General features: G+C 37.1%; 1 pseudogene; it reads left to right on the top strand.

Annotated features, from left to right (window-relative positions):
* LOC139745244 (uncharacterized) overlaps window positions 1-20,196 on the top strand; it is a 314,489-nt pseudogene that overhangs the window by 273,898 nt on the left and 20,395 nt on the right.

Genomic DNA, 20,196 nt, shown 5'->3' with positions numbered 1-20,196 from the left:
GTCTTCTCATCCACCAATGGTGGCACCAAAGATTTAACAATTCATAACTTTTGATTTAATTGTGCAATTTTCCTTAAACTTTCACCCATGTGTTCTAGTAATACTGCTGTATTCCCTCAGTCCACATAGTTATAAGCCAGGTATTTGGGTCGCAATTTACTTTAGAAACTGCTGCCCCCATTTTCCTTTGTGTGCCATTTTAGAACATTTTCTGTTCTTTCTTTTGATATATTTTGTTTACCCTACCTCTTTTCCTGTAGTCTTTTTTCCTTCTTATGGCCTTGGGCATTTTTCTATCTATCTATCTATCTATCTATCTACCTATCTATCTATGTATCTATCTATCCTATCTATCAGTTTATCTATCCATTTATCTATCTATCCATCCATCTATCCATCTGTTATATCTATTAAGCAATCCATCAATTTACATTTATAATGTGTGTTTCAATATGTCTATATGATGTGTGAATGTTGTGTGTGTGCATGTGAGAAAGACTACCAAGCATTTATACATCTGTGTTACTCTTTCCTTAGTTTCTCACCTATCTAATCTCTGTCTTCTTCTTCTCTCTCCCTTCTGTCAATCTTCCAGGGAGGAGGAACTTCAGGAGAAGGAGCGACTCCAGAAACAGATAGAAACTGACAAGGATGAGAGGCATGCCAAGGAGGTGGAGAACCTTCAGGCCAGGGTGAGTTCAACCACCCCCCCATTCCCCCCCCCCCCCCCACTCCCATCTCACCTACCTGTTGATATGTACAGTCCAACCTCTCTTATCAGGCTTCCCTTTATGCGGATTTCTCTATTATCCGATATAGCCATTATTTTTTTTTTCAATCTGATAGTCATTGGGAAAAGGGGATTTCAAACTCAAACAAAATTTCTACAGAAACTCATATGAATTACATATTATTTCCAACATAATTAACATACATTCACATCAGATTTTCATCTACATAACATGCATTCGAGACCTGCTTGATGCATTCCTCAATATTTAAGCAGGTGAATCTTCCCAAGAGTTTGACAACAAATTGATTTCATTTTGGTAAAAATTATACCCACCTATGATTTTGTGCTGAAAGCAAGAAATAGCTTCAATCAGTACTTGCTACCTGCAATACAAGTGTGTAGGTTACATGTACAAAATGTAGCTGCCATTGGGTAGACAGCTGCGTGTATTAACCCGTTGAGGACGGGCTGATTTTGCTACAACACGCATTTCCCATAGACACTTGCCCGAGTATGAGGACTTGTCCTCAATGGGTTAAACATTGAGTGTCCCATATCTGGTCATAGCCCTTATCCGGATGAGCACCGGTCCTGACATGTCCGGATAAGAGAGGTCGGACGGTACAGGTACCAATAGTTTAAATACATCACAGGCACTACAGATTCCTGTAGATAATCCTGTAAGATGACTTCTCCAACTGAGGTTACATGCCATGGACGTGGTTGCTTGCTAGTGAATTCAGCTCCAGATACTGAAATTTTATCAAAACAAGTGATATTGTGGTTATGGTTGCCTTCTCCAGTGGCATGAATTACTGGGTTGATATTCATGGGTGCACCGAGATGAATGTCCTGTAGACAAGGGCTTTGTAATTTCATCTTCGGACATACCGTGTTGAAAGAGATCTGGGGCTGTTTTGTCATATGCTGGATGAAAACCCTACCTGTTAGAGACATTCGGAAGGAAATAGGGATGAGTTCCTGGATTGTAAACTGTTACCAATCAATGCCAGAATTTAGTTCAAAGGTTTCTCGGTCGTTCAATGTTCACTTAATCCTGTGGCAGAAATCTGCTTCTTAGATATCACTTGATTAAGCATTCCACCCTTGTGTGGATGGAAAAAAGAGAGAAAAGTTGGGTTCACACAACGTTTGAAATCTTCAAGATTTTTAGATTTTGACAATTACATGAACATGTAGCTTGTAGTTTTAAACTACAATGCACGTCCACGGGACACCTGATAGTATACAAATGATGCACAGGATAGAGTGCGTTAGTGGACCTCCACTAACGCCACGAAATAATCCTGTGCATCATTTGTTTTATAAAATGGGTCGAAAACCAACAGCATTTTTCACGTACCTTTGTGGGTCAATACCAGTCAGCTACATGTAGCACTCGCTCAAGTCAAAAAGTCAAGATGTCCGAAGATGTGAGTCCCAAACATATTACGCACGTCGCACTCGGAAATCCCGCACATATAAATACTGTGAGATGTGTACGTATAAGAGTATATGTGCGCCACATGTATGCACAAGAAAGGCCGGCTGGCAGCAGCCCGGACTAGAAGTTGTTTACAGGATTGACAGCGCGTATAGTAGCGCGCGACGCATTTGTAGCAACTGATTGAGTGCGCACTGCTAGTGTAACTATTGTAACGTCAGGCCGTGCATGTTAGTGAGAAATTAATGCACGCACACGTGACTCATTTCAGCGCTTCCAATTGGCTACATTCTTGAACCCATTTTATAATCAACATTAAACCGTTGAGGAGAGGTGCACTCAAAGATGAAACCATAGATCCAGAAGAAATACATGCATGCAGTGTCGCGATGAACGTGATAATATGCGCCGATGTAGTATGTGGACAACACATCCTTGAAGTTGACCCGGAAGCTAAGGGGGAATGGGGTTCACGGAAACATCATGCTAGCTTTTGAGTTTTTTATTATTGTGTCCACGTGACGATAATCTACAAGTGGGAACCCCCCAGGCTTGTGGATAGAACATAAATCCTAAGAAATCTTGTGGTTGTAATCATCGATTAAACTTTAAGATTGCAAACTTTTGAGTGCATCTGCACTGGCCTAAACCTCGAGCTAATCATGACAGTTTGAAACGTCGAGCTCATCCCTAAGATTAGAAACATTGTGTGAACGTGACTAGAGAGAGAGAAAGAGAATAAAAAGTGATCACTGCCAAGTTTGGCGCTTGTCTTAAGAAGTTTCTTCTGTCCAAATGGAAAGGTGCTTTTAATCCTACTCATCTGGACACGTTTGTTTTCCTTCATATGCAAGAAATCTCCTTACTATGGCTGTATTCCAGTTAACACCACTCCAAGATCTGAGACTTTGAAACGACACCGACACTGAAGTGATTTCCCGAGAAAATCCAACAGCCTGCAGGCATGCCGAATAATTAGATTCCTGGCTTCACAAAGCTTTTCTCCTTGGGATGCTATGGGGAGAGAGAAAAAAAAACAACGAAAACATTCAGTCACACAAAAAGCGAGGTCTTTTTGTCTCACTTAACCTAATAAAGGGACCGATTGTTTACAGAATAAATTGAATCAATGCGTGAGCATGTGCTGAGAGATACCGGATAGCGATGTTTATTTGAAAAAACGCCAAGAAAGACGAAGGAACCTCCTTAAAGAGATTTATGTCATCTGTTTCATTTGTCCATCTGACCATCCTGCATGACTTGCTTGAAATGAGTTTCAAACAAAATGTCACCTTTGAAATGTCTTTTTTTTTTTTACATGAATAACAGTCACAATTGGATCCACAACTCCATTTTTTCTTGCAAAATATTTGTGGATGGTGAAGCTAATTGCTTGCTTCTGATGTAAACCACTCTTTGTAACTACTGGACCTCTGCTTTTAAAGATAAAAAGACTCCTCAATCTCGTAATCATTCCATGATTCCTTTAACCCGTTGAGGACGGTTTGATTTTGCTACAACACGCATTTCCTATAGACGCTTGCCTGAGCATACTTTGGACTCGTCCTTAACGGGGTTAACCTACTCTCCAGGAGATCCTTTAACCAGACTTGCCATGTACAGTTGTACCATGTACCTGTAGGCAATGGATTAAGAGTTGCAGGGGAACAGATCGCCAGATATTATGGTTCTTTGAGTGAACCGATCTTGATTTGCTACCCACCGTAGTACAGTGGGTATCTCATTGGGCTACAGAATAGTTGGCGACCTGGTGACAACTCGAGTCTCTGTGGTTGCGTTGTAGTTGCAAAGACGTGTCCACAATGTCTCGGCGATGTCTCCTGGAATGTAGCTAAATCTCCAGGGAGTCACAAAAAATCAAATGTGTGCAAGTTTTTGGGAGACTCTTTCCAGTCTCCAGCTGGTCGTGGAGATGTCTCCACGATGTCTCCACGATGTCTCCACGATGTCTCCGCAATGTCTCCCCAACGTCTCCTAGTCACGGTCAATTCACGGAGACTAATTTTATTTGCCAGGTCTCCAAGAAGTCTCCAGGACTTTGTGGAGACCCATTGGCGACCTATTGGAGACGTTGTGGATACATCTTCGTGACTGAGAAGATGTCATTCACTTTATATGGTTGGTGAGATATGCCAAGATGACAAATTTGAGATAACGTCCCCACTTCTCATGTTTTACCCCCTCCAGATACAAGAGTTGGAATCATCAGTCAGCAACCAGAGTAAACTGACCAATGGCTGGGGCCAGACGTCAATGGGCGTGTCCATAGTGGGGGATTCCCCGTCAAGCTCCCCAGATAACGGAGGTTGGTTTGCCTTTTTAACTTCTGTCTTGCATATAATGGTCTCACTCTGTGTCTCCTTGCACTCACACACTTTGGTTTCCCAATGGTAACGATCCCTGTGGTATATCAGAAACCATTAATCATCAAAGTTTTAAAAAAAAACTGCTAAAATAGTGATCTGCACTGCGACCCTTTGTCTAAGTAGTCATCTTTCATTCACAGTTTGTTCATAATCCAGTGAAAATTTGTATCAGTCTTAAAGGGATCGTACAGTTCTGGTTGAGACCTAATTTCAGGTTTCTAACATATTTAGGTGAGATAATGAGAAATCTCATATGAAATATGAAAGAGCATGCAATTTTATGAGGAATTCAACGTTTATTTGATAAAAATTGGTTTTGAAATGGCTGAGATATCCAAAAAAGAACGATTCTAATAAAGTGTGGGACCCACACTTTGTAACGATCGCTTTGTTTTACTTTGTTTTTGGATGTTTCAGTTATTCCAAACCCGATTCTCATCAAATAAACTTTGAATTCCTCTTAAAATGGTATGCTCTGTGCTATATCATAAGTGTTTTCTTGGTATCTTGCAAAAATTCGAAAGCCTATTTCTCATCTCAACCAAAACTGTACTATCCCTTTAAAATGAAAAAAAAAAATGTTCCCTGACTTTGGGCCAGGGGAAGAATACTCATTTTGTTTTGCACCATTTTATCACAATTTACCTCATTAGATAATCACTTTTTAGATAGCCTCACCTAGTCTTGCTCTTAGTTCGTTTGTCAATATCAAATATACTGCCAAGTAATCAAGAAATTGATCTTCTTAATATTTTTTGTTGTTAGTCTTTTTTGAGATTTGAACAACAAAGATCAATGATTGTCATCCCAGCTAATTGCAATCTATGCATTTTCCCTTAAATATCCTTTTCTTTTCAAATAGTGAAATTTGCTTTATGCTCAGAATTAGAATTGTTGGCTCTGTAGTGTGCCTTGTTTTTAATAGCTTAATTTGACTTTGTGCAATTATGGCAAAAAAAGAAAAAGAAAAAAATTGTGCGGAGTAGCAAAGCTGCTGCATTTCTTGGCTTCATTGATAATGTCATTATTTTTAGCATAATACAGCTAAAAATGTCTAATAAATGGACAGCTTTGGTCTTTAAAATGTATTCACAGATGTAAAAAAAAAAATGATGTTCACTTTCACCATCTTCTTAAGTCATCCACTTAAAAAAACAACAATTCAGAACATGTTTGTTGTTTCATAAATCATTCAGTCTCTTCCTTTCTGCAATATTATCTTTTCATGAAATAATTTGGAATCCAATGCATGCATGATATATGTGAGTGACTCCATGATGTTTATTTTTAGTTCACTTTTCAAAGGTGAATGAAACCCAAATATACATATGTAGATTGAATGAATGCAGCAAATTATTAGAACACACCAGTTGAAAGTTTTAGGAAAATCAATCAATCCATTCAAATGTAATATATTCTAAAAATTTTGGTGCCATCATTGCTTGATGAGGCATCTAGTACAGTTTGTGACATCACATGTGGATATCATTTAAAGAAAATGTAAAGAAAACGCAACATATATTCACATTTCTAGCACATGAAAGAGAGCACTTGACTTTCCTCTTGCAGAAAGCAGGGGGAATAATATTACCCTCAACATACGTCAGTAACAAGTTGAGGGAATACATACTTTCCATAAAATGTGAATTTTTGTGAAATCCTTTTCCATATGTGACATCACGATCTGTAGTAGTCTTCTTATCCAGCGATGGCAGCACCAAAACTTGAAAAATTCATACATTTTTGATGGATTGTCTGATTTCCCTTGAACTTTCACCAATGTGTTCTACTAATATTACTGCATTCACTCAATCCACATGTACATGTGGGTTACATTTTCCTTAAAGTCCTGATAAATCTTGTGTTGCTAGTATCCTTATAAGAATGTACACTTTCAATATGCAACCTTGCTCTTTCAGCAATTATTTTGTTTAAAGTTTTTTTGTAGTGGACATGGAAGAACTACAGTTCAACCCTTGAGGTGCCTTCTTAGTATTCAGCCAACATAATGTGTCAGTAATCCAGCACTTTCTAGGTACCCGTAATAGATTTACCTAGGGATTACTGCTGGATAAAATCAGTTGACTGCAGAAAAGACTTTACTAAGAGGTAAACAGAGTAAAAACGGGATAATTGAGGATTACCTGTGCTGTAAAATCAGTCGTGAATACAGTGTGATCCATAAAGGTCAACAGGAGAATCTAATTATACTCTCATTTTTAGAAAAAAAAAAAATGTTGAGACCCACAGTGGGCAGTAAACTTGTATGTAGCATGCCCTTTGAAGGAAGAAAATGTGAAAATTGCATATGAAGGGTTGCTTTGTAGTTCCGAAGTAGAAAGTGTGATATTTACTTTTCTTGCTTGCATTCCTGCTCATTACAAATATATCTTTTGATGCTGCATATCGTGTACAACCATGTCATTCTTTCAATAAGTATCATGCATCTCACATTGAAAGTCTTGGATTGAATCACATATATGATTTTGTTAAAACATGCATCATTTTTGTATTATTTAATTTTATTTTTGTGGGGGGATTGATTAGCATTACACATTTTTGAGCAAAAACACTTTCTTTAAAATTACATGTTTATTAATTCTACTGTCATATGTCATACAGTGTATGTTACACCAGCACCACCACCTCTTTGACCATCTTCATCATCTTCATTGTCACCCTCATCATTTCCATTATTAATTTCATGATTTGTACATCTTTATTGTTACTGTCATCTTTAACACTACCACTATCACCACTGCCATCATCGTCTTCATTTCATCACCTTTATCATCACCATCATCATCTTTTCTGTTACCACCACCACCTCAATTGTTGTCATCGTCATCATCATTATCATCATGAATGCCATCTATGAAATACTTCTACATCACATACACTGAATAACAGGGTTTTCCAGTAAATCACCGCCTTTTTCAACATTTTTCTTAGCCACGGTTGAACCACTCTGTAATTCTGCCATTGCTAAAGGTAATGCTGCAATTGAGGGAAGAATCACACTGCATCTTTGTCCTGCATGCATTTTCTGAAATGATTTTTTTGCAAAGCAATTGAAAAACACGAAAATGATTCTTTCCTGTTTTAGATGAGGGCGTTATTCTCCTAAGGCAAGCCCAGGTTCCCTCATTTGAGGAGATTTTGGAAGAGCAAGGGAAGGACTTGATAGTAGATGAGGCGATGGAAGGTATGCCCAAACAATGCACTCATCTGCAAAGCTGCTTTAATACTTCAACTTCTTCAACTAACCCTCCTAACCTTTGCAGTAATTAACTGCTAGTTACTGACATGCTGCTGGTAGCTTTCACATTGCCACTTAAATCTCGTGTGAATGAACTGGTGTCATAATGAAACTTTTCACATGGTTTTGAGATGATTTGCAATGTCCATTGAGATATTTGGTCGACATTTTGTCATTTATGCTCTGATGAGTAATCTTTGATTTGGTCATCTTTTGCTGAAATGCTTTAGGTGATTATTAAACATAAACTTCTTGATGCTTGTGCTAGCTGGGGATTAAATGTTAATGTGAAAGCTCCCTGGTTTTCTAACACCTAACCATATGCATTTTCAGAACCCTTTCAAAGTCTTCTTATTCTTGCTTTACCAATACAATGCTGTTTTGAAAACAACAACAACAATAATCTTATCCTACACTTCTTCTGACGGTCTTCTTATGCTTCTTGACACATTAAGCTGTTGTCTTTGAGTTTTGGAAAGTCTGTAATCTTTGAAAGCTACACTTGCTTCTTTCCTGCAATGCTGTTATTCTATTGGTTTAGATGATAAGATGTATTTAGATTGAGTCATTAATATGTCAACATCAATCAGGAATCACTTAGTTGTGATTTTGATAGATACGTCCGGATGTACCCAGGGATTATTTAGAATGGTCATAGTTTATTTTGCCAAAAACCTAATGCCTCTCTTACACTAACCTGAATTCCATTTTGACATTTTGACATTTTGCAAAAATATTTTTCTACATCAGTGTCAATGGCTATTAATCAATGAGGACTCCAAGATAGACCGTCCTTCAGAAATCATTATATTTCACGATAAGTACTCAAAATATTGATACAGTGATGATGTGTCATACTGCTCAGCACAGTTCCCATAGCTATCTGAGACAACAGCCTGCAGCTATAAAGTCAGTCAAAAAAATAGATAAATAAATAAAAAACACTGACATATTAACCATGACCTCTGCCTACTAAAATCCAGGCAGAAGTACCAAGCAAATATTTCATCCATTTTAATGTAACTCTTTGAGCCGTCTTGATTCTTGCCTTGAGATGAAATTAAATAAAGAAAAGAGGGGGAGAAAAAAAAAACAGCATAGGGTGTTACTTAGAGGGATCGTATAGTTTTGGTTGAGACCTAATTTCAGGTTTCTAACATTTTTTTGGTGAGATAATGAGAAACCTCTTATGAAATATGAAAGAACATGTAATTCTATGAGGAATTCAATGTTTATTTGATGAAAATTGGTTTTGAAATGGTTGAGATATCCAAAAAAGAGTGATTCTAATAAAGTGTGGGACCCACACTTTATTACGAACACTTTGTTTTACTTTGTTTTTGGATTTTTCAGTCATTCCAAACCCGATTTTCATCAAATAAACTTTGAATTCCTCTTAAAATGATATGCTCTGTACTATATCAGAAGTGTTTTCTTGGTATCTCGCAAAAAGTTAAAAGCCCAATTCTCATTTCCACCAATACTGTACCATCCCTTTAACATAGAGAATTGATCATACTGTCAGGTATGGGGGTGTAGTACACCAAAGAATTGGAAACCAACAGAAAGGGAAAAAAATAAAGGCAAGGTTAGTCCCTTTATAACAACTTTGAGAGGAACAATGTAAGTTGAAATCAGAAGGGAGAGAGAAAAAACCAAGTACATTTTGTGGATCTAATGTAGAAAAACGGTCAGTATCAAACTGAATGATGACTTTACATACTCATGGTACCAATTTGCATGAAATCTCAAATGAACAGCTTTAATACCAATTCAAATTGGTTTGAATCAGTTGCGATAAAAACACCAAGTTGAAGAAAGGAAAGTACCTTATAATTTTGTTTTCTTTGCTATACAAAATGGTTCAGTCAGGACATTCATACATTAAAAGTACACAGTAGCCACGCAGAGCATTCTTTTTTTTATCCATTGATTTTTTTGTCTCGCCCACTGGAGGTGAAGGCGAGACTAAGGGATCCAAACGGCGTCCGTCCGTCGTCCGTCCGTCGTCCATCGTCCGTCACAAATGTTAAAGTTTACCTGCAAGACTCTCTTATGATGCATAACTTGGCAACTGTTACAGCAATGGCAGCCACACTTGGGTGATAGAAGCACTAGGGGTATCTTCATGTTATGGTGTTGTCAGAGGTCATGTGATGATGTCAAAGGTCATTTGAGGTCATATATTAAAGAGTATGTGCAAGACTCTCTTTTCTATGTTAAAGTTTACCTGCAAGACTCTCTTTTGACAAATAACTTCACATAAGTTGCTTGGATTACAACCTAACGTGGGTCATAGATGCACTAGGGGTACCTTCATGTTATGGTACCGTTGGAGGTCACAGGATAAGGTCAAAGGTCATTTGAGGTCATACGTTAAAGTTTACTTGCAAGACTCTCTTATCACATGTAACTCAACACATGTTGCTACAATGGCAATCAAACTTGGGTGATGGATGCACTGGGGGTACCTTCATGTTATGGTACCGTTGGAGGTCACATGTTAAGGTCAAAGGTCATTTGAGGTCATACGTTAAAGTTTACTTGCGAGACTCTTATCACACGTAACTCAGCACATGTTGCTACAATGGCAATCAAACTTGGGTGATGGTAGATGTCTCTTGGGAAGTTGAAGGTAACCACAAGGTCAAAGGTTACAGACAGGGGTCAACGAACTTTTAGGGCCCAATGTTAAGTTTTTGGGCGCATTTCGTTTATGGCTCATAACTTTTGATCCCTTTGTCCGTTTGTGACCAAACTTGGATGGAAGATGTCCCTTGGGGAGGTGAAGGTCGTCACAAGGTCAAAGGTCACAGACAGGGGTCAACAAACTTTTAGGGCCCAATGTTATGTTTTTAGGGCACGTTTTGATTGTGGCTCATAACTTTTGATCCCTATGTCCGTTTGTGACCAAACTTGGACAGTAGATGTCCCTTGGGGAGTTAAAGGTCATCACAAGGTCAAAGGTCACAGAAAGGGGTAAACAAATTTTTAGGGCCCAATGTTAAGTTTTTATGGCGCGTTTCGATTACGGCTCATTACTTTTGATCCCTTTGTCCGTTTGTGACCAAACTTGGATGGTAAATGTCCCTTAGGGTGTTCAAGGTCACCACAAGATCAAAGGTCATAAGCAGGTCAATTAACTTCTGGGAGTTATAAAAAATATTAATTCCTTGTACGCGAATGGGCGAGACACAATTTGGCGATTGCCTTGTTTTTTTTATAGACTCATTTGAAACAGAGTTTCCTAATATTGCAGAGCCTTTACTGTGTCACTATCCAATCCACCTAGTGATTATTTGGGTGGCACAAAATCATTTGGATGCCCTGTCATGAAAGTTAGCTGAAATGCTGCTTGTATTTTGCTACCCTCCTTCGCTGAAAACTGATTTCCCCCCCCCCCCCATGAAATCAGTATGAATATGTTTATCAAGTCTAGAGACTGATCTCTATAACATAGCAGGATTCTCCTGTGTTGCATTCATTCATTTATGTATGGAAAGTCATGAGGCGCGATAACCACGTGAGACTGAAGCACAAAACATCATATTTCAGTCGCCGTTCACACTTGAGAAATTAGCACAGTCATAGCAGGGTTACCAATACCATAACAAAAAATATGAAATTTAAGACAGAATAGTGCAAGGGAAGCATTCTCTAAGAGGTCACTCCATAAATCCACTTTGAGCGTGGATACAATTACTCCAAAAAAATCTCAGATGCATCTAGACTCAAGCACCAAGAGATACTTTCATATCTAGCAGAGCTGATGCTGGCAATGGAACAACCAGACTTGGTTTTATTATCCTTTAAAAAAAAAAAAAAAATCATCCATCTAATGTGAACACAAATGACTCACATCACCGCCAAATATGTCCCTCACCAAAGTGTTCTCATTTTTCCATTAAAAAACGGGGTCAAACGATTTCAACGGCGCTGCAATCAAGAGCCGTATACACGACTTGAAACACTGCAGAATGAGTTTGATTACTTGTGTTCATTATTCACAGCTCTGCTTTTGTAATCTACATGCATGTTTTAAAGTTTGCATCCATGCCAACCTACTGTAGTAACCTTTTACCTTCTGTTCTTTGTTAGTCCTGCATTCCGCCTTGTGCCGTCCAAGTATTAACCAAGTATGACCGTCTGTTTTGTTACCTCAAAATTCTACCAACTTTAGGCCATCGTGATACAAAATAGAGAATAGGTTAGAAAAGTGTCCATGATAAGAAAGTCATATAGAAGCACATTTCATCATATGAAACAGTATAGTGGTGTGAGCTTCCTTTAAAGTTTTATTTTTTTTTATACACACATCTGTCATATTTACAAATAAGTGGTAAACTTAATTTGTTTGGTCAAATTTCACGATTGCAGTGAAGATTGGATTATATAGAAAAAAAAAACACAACCTGATGATTCATGTCATAATGTGATCACAGGTTTCGTTTTGATTTTAATCTCAAAAGTTTAATTGGAAGATTAAGATGATAATGAAGTTAGTTTAGATATTTCAAAATATTTCCATTTTTATGCTGGAAAGAAAATGGATATTACTTGTTACACATGTTAAGAACAGTGATCTTCACAAGATGAAATATCTCTGCAGAAAAAAAGAGACAAATTGAATGCAATTTGATAAAAGTGGTTCAAAGGAAAAGCCAGCTTTTGAGATGTAATCTTCTTTTCCTGGATATTGATTGTCTTTAGTGATTCTGTGACATATTTAGTCAGGTACATGCATACATGAATACATGTAGCTACAAATCAAATTAAGTTTTTAAATGTACAATTTTCATACATTTTTATAGAAATTAAAAGTTTCTTTCTTCTTCAATAAGAGTGAAAGGCTGGCTTAATTCACTTTACTACATAAAATAGTGGTATGCTGTAGTGTGCAGCTTTCAAAAAAAAATACTGTACAAAGGCATTATGCTCCCAGTGGTTTGCAAGGGGAAAAAGAAGAGAAAGAGATAGAACTGACAAAATAGAAGGCTGTTTTGAGTCTGTCAGCAAAAGTAGCATTCCTTGTATATGATGCAAATAATACCAAAAGTTAAGATAGGGCATCTGCTTCTGCTGCAACGAAGTGCTAGTAAAATCTATATACTCCTCACTTTTTACGTAATGAATGGCAATATTGTTTCTGCTCTTTCTTGTATTCATGTATTCTTTTTGTACTAAAATCCATCTTTCTAAAGAAGTAATCATTCTTACTGTTGCTGTTCTTATGCCACTTTATGTCTTGAAGAGTACTGTATATGTCACACATAAGTGTCGTATTGTTAAACTGTTGTTGTTGTTGTTGTTTGTCATGAAACAATGTAAAAAAGTGTTTGGATAACCCACCCTGTTTGTATTGACATATTTGAGTCAGAAACATCAAAAATGCAGTTTTCCCTACGGAAATGAAATTCACTTCTTTTTTGTTTAGGAAGTAAGAATTATCCTTGAAATTTCATGAGATATTTTCAGATGTATACCTTCAGCGTAACACTTGAGCGTTTTCAAATTCCAACAACATTTCATTGTTAATATCTTCAATATCTTAAAGTTTATGTCTTGATTCATGTATGTGTGTATGTGTGTGTGTTTGTATGTCAACTACTTTGTTGGAAAATGAATGATGTCAGCGATATAACATCACAAAGTTGAAAATATCCAAGGTTTAAATTCTCAGATAGTGTTCACAATTTTTAGGTAGCAGTGAAAATGTGTCCATCCGTCCAAAGTATGCCATACAGCAATTAACTCATTTTATATCAATTTTTCATGTATATCAATTAATCAATCTACATGTACATTTCACATCAAACATATGAAGCCATCTCTACTTCTTTTTCTTTCTTTTCATCTTTTTATTCAGCTTTTGTCATCAATTTTTACTTTGCCATGTTCATTGCCATTTTGATACCTATCTCCTGTCTTGTCTTTCACCATTCTGTGCCAATTTGTTTTATTCAGTTTTTCTTTCTTTCAACTGTGTCCCATGATATCGCTTTGCGGGAGTTTAATGCTGGGGAATGATGTTCTTAAATATCTAATGTGACAAAATGTCTTTATCAAAAGTGAATTGGATACTAACATTGATTTCTTCTTTATTGATAGGATTCATGAATATGATTCTAAGGCTCTTATCATTTATTTTAAAGAACAAAGACTTTTTGACAAATGTATTAAACTCACAAGTCAAAACAATGCAAGTGTCGGGAATCATTTGCCAAAATGATTGTTCTTTGCCGAACCTAAAATTGAATATATACTATTGCGCTACACTTATCAAAGAACTTATTTGAAGTGGATTGGTGAACATAACCTTGAGATTATTCTGTTTACTATATTTAAATTTGTACTGGAGCTTAAAGTTTTGTTGTTTTGTATAATGTTTCTGAAAGCAAAACAAAAAAACCCCTCATATTTTGCTTGTTTTACTTTCACTTGTGCTGAACAAATAAATTTGCCTCAGTGTTGCTTGACAAGAAGTCTGCCAGTAAATTTCCAGTGATTTAAGTTTTCTGATCTTTCAATCTCCTCTTATTCAGTTATTAACTTTCTTCTTACCTTGCTATTTCAATGATTCTTCTTTTTCTTTTTTGCTAGGGATTAACTCAAATCCTTGAGGCTATCATAATATTGTGATCATATTGTTTCCATATCTGTTCCTATGTTTTTTCTCCCTTATTTCCTGCTGTAAAATGTTCATTTTCTTTATATGATTTCTTGCATCTGTTTTATTACGTGTCGTTTCTTTCATTTGTCCAAATGTTTGCCTTTGAATCTGTCTCAAATCTTTTCAGCTTTATATATATCTCTTTCCATCTCACATATATTTCTTTTGAATTAATTCATGTTTAAGCTATTTATCAGTCAGTCATGATTAACACATGTCATACAATAACTGTAATTCACAAATAACAGACTTTGAGTGGGACTTCGACATGGGACAGCTAATTTGTGGTAAGAACTTTGACAAAGAAGCCACGAGGATAAAATAAGTTGGAGTTCAGTCTTGCTCTCAAAGAACTGATTGTTGTTTATTTTCTGTTAGACGCACGGCTTGCACTGAGATTTGCAGTATTTTCCTTGATGTATTCCTGTGCATGTTAAGTCATGTCAGTAAGGTTTATGAATATGCATGATTAGATTGAATTGTAATCACTGACATTAAGTTGTACACCCAACATAACCCACACCCCTCCCTTGAATGTGAATGCTTTGGTTTAATACCTGTGTGGTGGAATTGTTTTTCACTATGATTTTCATTCACCAGAAAACTACACAAATCTGTTATATTTCATGTGAGTCCCCTGCCATGGATAGTTTATTGACAGATTTGTAAGATAGTCCAGTCCTTCATAGAGCATTAATGATACTTGTGATTTTTGTAATTAATATTTTCATTTCTATTTGATTATATATCTATTTAAGTATTTCATTGGTTTTCTTTTTATCTATCTATTCATTCATTCATTTGTCCAGTTGTTTGATTTATTCATTTCAGTGAGATGATCTTTCACATGCAGACATTCAGAAAACAAACAAGTACAGTGTACAAAGATTTATTGATTAGAAAATAGAACCCAAATCAGAAGTTTCATCACTGGAGACAGTATTAAGAATGAATTATGAAATAAATATATCATGGTCATGAAAGTCTTAACAAATAGGAACTCAGTGGCATATCAAAAGCCACTCATAGATTGATTGTAGGAAACATATGACAGTTTTAGTCTGTTTAGGAAATACACTGTATTAAGAAGTATGAATTTATGATTAGACGATCCTCTAGACATTGAAAATCTTTCAGCAAGAAATATTTGAAACAGTACATCAAATATGTCACAGCTATGTAGATTACCACATTTGTTTGCATTGACCTCACACTTGCGTCATATATTCCAAACTCCCCCACACAGTGTTTGCCAATGGGATATATCTCCCCACCCCCACCCTCCCCTTGTGTCTTGTTTGAGAGTTTGGGCATGTGCTGTGAAAGATGTGATGTCTTTGTTTGTCTGCTTGTCTTGTCTTGTCTTGTCTTGTCTTGTCTTATCTTGTCGGAGGAGACCAGGAATAAACTTGCTGATTTTGCTTATTTTTTTTTATCAGCTGCAGGATAAAAGATTTGTTGGTTTTCCTTTTTTTTTTAAATGATAACCTCATTGTCTATATTAAATGTGTCTTGTTTTATTTCATACTTAAGTTGTAACTTTCTTTCATTATTTCAACTTACCATTACTGTGCAAATCTGATGTTGCTTGAATGAATTAAACATAAAACGACAATTAACATTTTAAATCATACTTCCATTGATGCTGCTTCTTCCAGGTCATATTCTAATGGTAAAACATTTAGAAGTCATGAAGGGAACAGAGGAAGGATATTCTTTTTTTTTTTACAGGCAAGATAGAAAGTCAGATTTGCCTCACTGATTTGCCATCTTCTTGCCTCCATGAAAATGTATGATAGGGACTATAATGAGAAACTTTAGTCTTAGTTGTAGTGTAGATAACTATGACTTCACTCTTTGATAATTCTCAAAGAGCAAGATAGCACTGATGTGGTCAGCTATCCATGTGAAATAACAAGCTAAATATTTTATGTTTTTGAATATGAAGACCATCAAATCATACTATGCCAAAGTGCCAGTCTTTAAATGATATCAATATCTTATCCTTGCTAATTTGTGTAAAACTTTTTCAAGTACTGTCCACAAGGTTACTAACATACATATACCTAAATACAGGGCATATTTGCTTGCCTAATGTGTACAGTTCAAATGTTCCAAAACAAGGGTTTATACATGTAGATCTTTTGTTGAATAATGTATGAATTATAGGACAGTTTCATGAATTCCCATGCATTGAAACGTTTTCAAGTGTGTTGAGCTATAATTCTACATCAGGCGGCTTAACTCATGATTAATATTTTCTGGAACCCTAATTAAAACACTTGAAACCTGTATATTCAAATCCATCAAAAGACCAGATTTGATACTTAAGCCTGAACATTATCATCATTACTTGTCAGCACTGTGTCCTCGTTAGTTTGAAATATATTTCAGAACTAGAACAGAATCCAGTTTTCAGCTCTAACGACCTAAAACTTAGCCAGAACTCACTGTCAAGTACAAATAGATGTCTAACGATTGCTGGTCACAGTTTAATAGTTATGATTGATTCGGATAGAAGACACAGGACTTGCAATTTCAAATGTTAAGTAGAAATATATTCAGTCACCACCCACTACTGTATTATCTTGTCTGTGTCAAGAAGACCACGATGTCAAAATGTATTTGCAGTGTCGCCTAGCTAGAGATCCCATACAGCCTTCATGTGAAATGTTGCCTTCTCATTATACAAAGTAGTGGTGTCGCAGCTGAATTCATCAGTGTCATCATATATACATAGTTATTGGTGTGTCCCTGAGGGAATTCAGAACTTGGCAATCGCGAATTCACATCCATCTAGGATGACGTGAACTCGTTCATAAAAGTTTCATGACTTTGCAAAAAGTTAAGATTGCTAACAGCAGTTAGTTTTTCTCCGTCAAAGGTCTACAGACTATATGACCCTTTTGTCAATGTCTATGGCCCCGAGGAATCTGTAGCCAATAATTCCGTCTGTCCTACATCACTGGAATGATCGAAACATCTGCGTAGCCTAGAGGGGATCATTACTCTTTGTTTATTTTGTAAAATATTCTCTCTGCTTAGTCTCCATGGCAACTAAATATTCTGTCATCCAAGATGTACCTCACGTGGGCAGTGTTGTCACTGAAATCGATGCAGGCTGATTTCAAAACTGTTACTGAGATAAGTTTTTGACCCTCTGTCGATATCAGCGTCACTTCACAGCAAGAATAACAGAGGCTGTTCAAAGTTTCACTTTTAACCCACTCGGGGCCAACTAAACATAAATCAGATGCAGGAAAGAAAGAATTGCTACTCTCACGGAATGGCTCGAGAAATGTTTATCTTTCTTTCTCAGTCCTACCATCAAGAAGATTTTGTAACACCATCAATATTACTTCTAACCTGCTGTCAATGTAAAGGACATTAATTCAAAAAATGTTCTAGCAACTTGTGACATAATCTTTCTATTGTCCTCATAGCCAGTAAGAGAGACTTAGTTGCCGATGGGTTAATTTATTTTTCTCTTTGTGCACTCATTCCTGTATCACTCCTCCAGCTCCGTTAGAGTCTGCGCCGACCCTCATCAAGGGCGAGGACGACGACGAAGACGACGACGATGATGATGACGTAGGGTTGTCACCCAACGACTCCGACAGCGACCTGTCGGGAATGGAGGGCACCTACCAGATCTCAGGGCTACCAGATGACATCCAAGAGGAGGAGGATGAAGAAGAAGAAAATGTTGTTGAGGTAAGTCATGATCAACCAGTTTGAGAAACAAGTATGATATGAATGCCTACATCAATTTGCAGAAAACATTGAAATACAATGTAGAATCACATATAGCATTTTAAGGACTGAGCTACATGTAAGAGGTGATCATTTGAAGTTAAAACATGTTTATGACATAATCATTTTGTGATATACATGTATATTTACCAAATATTTACCTGCATGGAGCGATAACATTATAATGCACCTGAGTATGCAATGATTCTTTAATGAAATCGCAAACGTCACAATGATTAAGCGGAGCCAAATATCAATACCCCATCATTTCCATGCATAATGAATGTTATACCATGCCATTCCTCTTGTTTTATCCACCCATATATCGCTGGATGGGTTGTTAGAACTTGCATGATCATGTACACCATCTCCATGTATAGAGCTGATGTGATACCACATTTTTTTAGATGCCCTACCTATTAATCGCCTGCATGTATCATAAAGAGGGGATTAGTGAACCTCAGTCTATCATTCAAGTCCAGGCTCCCCTCAACATCTCCATGAATGTATCCAGAAAATGGGCACACGGGGATGCCATGACCTGTATCAAATCACTATCAACTCTTGCTCGAGATCCATTCAGTATGTGTTGCATCATTGGTATCATATTGGGGGTGGGGTGCTGATGTTTGGCGTTGCAGGTGTTTGATTCCATGATGACCACTAAAGAGAGACTGGACACCAGCGTGGAGCGGTCCAAGATCTCCCTGGTGACCAATGCAAATAGTCAGCTGGCCAGACGGAGCCGACCCTCGCTGACCCACCTGAGGGATCGTGTCCAGTCCAGCACAGAGGTAAAGGTCAAGCGATGCGGAGAGCTCTGTTGTACTTAAGAACAGAGCGATGAACAGATGAGATCTTTTCCCATCTAGATGCATTGGGAAGATGATGTATATTTGGTGGAAGAACAAGTTATTACCATCATTTCACAGACTCAACATCATCATTCTCATGCATGACTAAACTTAGTTTTTACATTCTGGAAGATACTAATTTTATGTGACCCGCTACAACAAAAGGATCCTAAAGGATCCTTTCTATTGTCAAGCGGTGAAAACTGTCTCACCTCCCCTTGATTACTGTATGTTAGCGTCGGAAGGAAAACTTTGAAGGCGTTTTTCTCGAAACTCTGATTTCCTCAACCACTTGACATACGCTAATAAAATCATCGATATCTCCGCAACAAGTACTTTTATGAGTTGTGTTATATATGAAATTAAAGTACATGTAGAAGAGTATGGGAATAATGTCATGTCATTTTCAGAAAATTGTCCTCCCCCGACTTTCGGATCCTTTTGTTGTAGCGGGTCACATATTCTATGATGTCATCTTATTCATATCATCTATTCAAATTATCTTATTCATATCATCTTATCCATATCATCTTATCCAACTCACATCAACATGGTTTCGCTCTCCTGTGTCTTTCTCCAGACATTACCCCCCCCCCCCCAATACATTTTGGGATTGACCCTGTATGACTTGACCAGCCAGTGTAAGATTAGGAAACTTCGTCAGCCTGCTGTCCTCATCCGTCTTCTTACATGACCACTTACCCTCAGTTAAAGGACAAGTTCACCTTCATAGACATTTGGATTGAGTGAATGCAGCAATATTAGTAGAACACATCAGTGACAGTTTGAGGAAAATCGAACAGTACGTTCAAAAGTTACGAATTTTTAAAGTTTCTGTTCAGTCACGGCTGAATGAGAAGACTACACATGTACTATAGCTTGTGATGTCACATGTGTACAACGATATGAAGAAAGTATAAAGAAAATTCAACTTATTTTCACTTTTCTCGTGTAACAAAAGAACACTCGACTTCTCTCTTTCAGAAGGCAAGGGGAATAATATTACCCTTAACATACGTCAGTAACAAGTCAAAGAAGTGTGCACTTAATTCAAAAAGTAAAGTTTTGTGAAATTCTCTTTTTATTTTCCTTCTAT

The sequence above is a fragment of the Diadema antillarum genome, unplaced genomic scaffold, assembly GCF_040938485.1.
Source record: "Diadema antillarum isolate AM-2024a unplaced genomic scaffold, OU_Dant_1.0 seq00001244_RagTag, whole genome shotgun sequence".
NCBI classification, from domain to species: Eukaryota; Metazoa; Echinodermata; class Echinoidea; order Diadematoida; family Diadematidae; genus Diadema; species Diadema antillarum.
Note: the sequence above shows the minus strand (reverse complement) of the source record. Positions and strands in the feature narration are given on the sequence as shown.